At 27.4% G+C, this 4817-nt stretch overlaps 1 pseudogene; it reads left to right on the top strand.

The window, feature by feature from the left end:
• The first annotated feature begins 3774 nt into the window (after positions 1-3774).
• Positions 3775-4571, top strand: LOC146883398 (auxin-responsive protein SAUR32 pseudogene; annotated as a pseudogene).
• The last annotated feature ends 246 nt before the right edge of the window (positions 4572-4817 follow it).

Raw genomic sequence — 4817 nt, forward strand, 5'->3', positions numbered from 1 at the left:
TTCTCTATATTAATTTGGAAATGATTTATCTAATATATTTATTTTTTATCATTTTGGTTTACGAAAATAATGGCCATATTTTTTTTATTTTTAGAATATAGATTTGGATTAAGGATGTACTTAGTCTTTCAAATTTAGATACTATTTCTCTATTCACTCAATTAATTTGTTTTTAATCTTTTGCTTTTTGTGAAATGCCATTTTTAATATATTGGGTTGGACTAGGTACAAAGATTATTATTATACGACAAATTGTCACACAGGAATCTAATTAAGTGACGTAATTTGTTTTAAATGTTTATTGAATGTTTGAATGTAATTTTAGTCATTCAAATTAGTTGCATAATTTATTTTTGTCCTCTCATTAAACTTTTTATATCTTAAACCTTTGATTTTATGGAGTGTTATTTGTATTTTAGAGTCTAAAATGTAGTTTATTATTATGTCAATAATTTATTCAACATTTGCTACATAAATTTATTTAAGTGTCATGTTTTCTGAAACTATTTATTAATTTTTTATATCTAGCATATATTAAGACAACATTTTAGTTATCTTAAAATTAAAAAGATGACCAATAATCGTCTATTATTGTAAACTTTGTTCTTTGGTAGGTCGTGATGTTCATCTCCTACTCAATCTCTCTTTCATTTATGATTTTTACTAAAAAGTGATAATCCATTTGATGTAGACTAAAATATTTCACTTGAGTTATTATTAATATTACTATTTTTTTTCTCTCCAATAACATAACGATGATAATCAACACAAAATTAAGGCAACAATGTTTGACTCTAATTAAGGAATTTCGATTAATACTATGTCATGAAAAAAAAATTATAAGATCATACAATGAAATAAAAAAATTATATATTATTTTAAAGGAGTAAAAATATATTTATAAACTTATAAAAAATTATAATTTAAACGTAATGATGTTACATTATATATGGTACGTCGTGACGTAATAATAAATAGAATACCAGTAAACTTTTATGTTAAAAGAAAAAAAAAAGAAAAAACCAAATTGATAAAATAAATATATTAAAAAGTCATTAATATATTCAAACTTTTATATATGATTGATTTCTTCACCTATAGTTTTTTATCGAATATTACCCCTCTATGTCACCACGCTTTCTTAGAAAAACATATAATACTAAAAAGTTATAACATTTCGTTTCTATTTACTAAATTCTTAAATTATTTTTTTCTTCTAAAATGAAAATTTCATCTTCTTTTCTTTTTCTATAAAATCCCTCCCTCCAAGTAAATAACAGGCACTTTAACATGAAATAATGCACTTGTTATATATTTTCAACGCACACTAAATTGGATATTTGGTGGATGCACTAAATTATATATAAAACAACAGTTAAATATTGTCAGTCATTTATTTAATGCTCAAATAATAAAGTCAAATTAAAATGTGAGAAACATGGTATAGTATTGGAAGATTAATGAATTTGTATTTGTAATTTCAATATTCTGAGTACCCTTTTTATGACAGAGTGATTTAGTCATTACTAGGTGGTCATTGTTTATTTTGTTATTTCAATTTTGGCTGGTTTTATAATGGGAAATGACTTTAAAGAACATTAATACTCAATATTCAATTCAACCACTATTTTCAAACATAAAAAGATACCAAATATCTATATCTATTTTATATGGATGCAATTGGAGGACCAAGTTCAATCTCCCATTTGATATATAGGCATCGATGTGAGGAATTTTCACTATACAATTACTCCAAAAGTTCAAACTTTCTATCCATCTAAGCAAATGCATCAAATATCGGTAACATAGGAAGGGTGGCTACCCATGCCAAAATATCTTTCACAACTAGTGTGAAAAAGTAAAGAAAAATACTTAAATTTAGTATACCATATTTATGCTTAGTCCCTAACTTAAATATAAGTTGTATATCTTTTATTAAAATGATATTTTGTTTTGATGATGTGACAATTATTATTATTATTTGATTTAATTAGTAATTTGATATTTATATTTAGATTTTTGATTTTCTGTTTTTATTCACTTGATATTTATTAAATAAAGAAAATGTAGTTTCTTTTGTTAAACTGGCATTAACTTTGAGAAATGGTGACGTATAAGTCAAATGAGAAAACTTAAATAGTAATTTAGTTCCTATATTTTTTCTGATTCAATTGAGTCCTTATATATTTTACATAAAAATAATGTAATCTTTTTTCTATTAACGTTGAACTAATCTTGAAAACAAACTCAAAAAAGTCACAATTAAGTTCATGTGTCCATCACTAATGATATAGAAGACAAAAACAAAGTTCTGAGATATGTGATATTAGATTTGAAGGAGATGATCTCGGTGAGATTGTGATACTAAAGAAGAAGGGTTAGAAAAGAAGAATTTTGACTCACAAATGGTGACTTCCTAACTATATGTTAACACTTATTTTGTGGAATAAACTACATTAACTTTATTTTAAATAATATGGAAAACATGAATTATAAGCCTAAATAAAGGAACCAAATGTTTTTTACCTCATTTTGTTAAGTTGTTGTATATTTTTATGATTATAATTTATTAATGATGTTATATCACTAAATATTATTACTTTAATATTAATATAATAATTAAAATTTTAAATTATATATATATATATATTTATATATTAATTGATTCTATAAATAAATTAAGAATATTATAATATTATATCATTTAACACCCTTTAATATTAATACTAGTGCAAAATAGATATATTAGATCGGTTCCACAACCAATCTAATATACACTGATTAATATGTCCAAGACATAATAGATCGATTTTGAATCAACCGATCTAATATCTTTTACCGAAAAGAATAAAAAAATATTTTTGAAAGTGACCATACGAAGGTGCAAAGGAGAGAACAACAAATCACAAAAAGTCATCAATGAATCACCTTGGACTAGCACCAACTAACCACCATGGAGAACATTGCACCCCAACCACAAAGCATCGTGGATAGTGGCATGGAAGAGAGCTTTCTCCACAAACAAAAGTCCTAGGCACGAGAAAATAAGTGAAAAAAACACTAACTTGTTGCATTGGTTGTTAAAGAGTGACATAGAAGAGAAGAAGAATCTTGCTAAAGCGCGCGACGTCGCAGTGGTAAAGCACAATGGCAGGGTTAATGGCCTGAAAGAGAAGTAGCAACAATGGAGGCGCAAGAAAGAAGACCAAGTTCAGAAAGTGAAAAGGATTTTCATGCCTTGTAATGAAAAAGACATATTTAATCAGTTTTCCTGATTTAAAATATTTTTCAGTATTTAAAAATTAAATTAAATCAATTTTGTTACCACCAATCTTATATCATGTTCTAATATCACCATTTTTAACCGGTGTGAATTTAATTTGTTGCCATAACAAAAAATAATTAATCTAATTCTTATTGATTATAATTAATTATATTTTTTAAATTTCTTAAAAATCATCTTGGTTAAACCCATGTAAAAAATAAAAGGAGAAACCAAAAGATAGAACTAAAAATGAAAAAAAAAAAACAAAAATTAATATTAATATTTTTTTAAAAATAATAAACTGCTCTCTTATGTGATAAATACATAAAAATGAAGGTAAAAAAATTAGATTCAATAATTATTAAAATTAGCCATCAAAAAGAACATAGTGCATCATTATGACATTTAAAAGTAAGTACTTTTTGTAGGCTAGGTCCCTCTCTCTCTCCCACTTGTAAAGAAAAAAGGAGCTCAAAGTACTACTCATTCATATTTACAATTAAATAACCGACTTAATTAATTTCGCAATGGATTCTTCCACTTCACCTCATCCCTTTCTATCAATGCTGACGTTCTTTGCCGCCATATCCGCCAATAATCCACCATTTTCTGACGTTGCTACACTTAGGGTTCATTACTCTCCCTCTGCTTGCTAATAAAACCCCCCTCAACATTCATAGTTTTCCACGAAAAACTTTTGCAGAAAACCTTTGTTGTCTTCTGATGTGTGAGAGTGAAGAAAACAACTTGGGAGAAGTTGCAGTGACCAACTTTCCATGCCCCCATCATCACCCGCAGAGAAAGAAGGTGGTGATCAGAGATATTCCAAAAGGGTTTTTGCCGATCAAGGTAGGGCAAGGTGAAGAGCAAGAGAAAATTGTGATGCCTGTGATGTACCTCAATCACCCTTTGTTTTCTCGGCTTCTGAAAGAGGCAGAAGAAGAATATGGTTTTCATCAGCAAGGAACCATGATCATCCCTTGCCATGTCAAGGACTTTAGGTACGTTCAAGACCTCATTCATAAGGACATGTCCTCCACCCAACATCACCAACACCAAAACCAACACCATGTCATTAGATGTTTTAGGTCTCCATGACCAAACATGTCATAACAACTTTCTTTTTTTCATGTCGTGTTACCAAAATGTAATGTGGAAAGGGAATGGATAATTAAGTTTTTTTTTTCTTTTTTCTTTTTTCATCTCACGCTTTCTTGTATCGATGAACTAGTTACTACATACTATTTATTTGTAATATATTTAAAATCGAAGTCCAAGTAGGGATGAACAATTTGATTGTAGTTTATATGAACTTGTTTGTTGTTATTGTTATATTCTTTTAAATTTGTCTTATGGACCCAGAATGCAAAGTCTGTGTCTTTCTTTTGGATGAAGTAATTGAAAAAGAAAAAAAAAATCAGTTAAAGAATGCTTCCATTCGTACATGGCGTTAATCATTAAAGCAAATGGCTCCTAATTAAAGATTAGATGTGAACCATTAACGTTCGAATATTTTAATTTTTGAAATAGAAGTGAAATTGAAGCAATAAAG

This window comes from Vigna unguiculata, chromosome 10, assembly GCF_037176805.1.
Source record: "Vigna unguiculata cultivar grain cowpea cultivar isolate G323 ecotype 2 chromosome 10, ASM3717680v1, whole genome shotgun sequence".
Taxonomy (NCBI): Eukaryota; Viridiplantae; Streptophyta; class Magnoliopsida; order Fabales; family Fabaceae; genus Vigna; species Vigna unguiculata.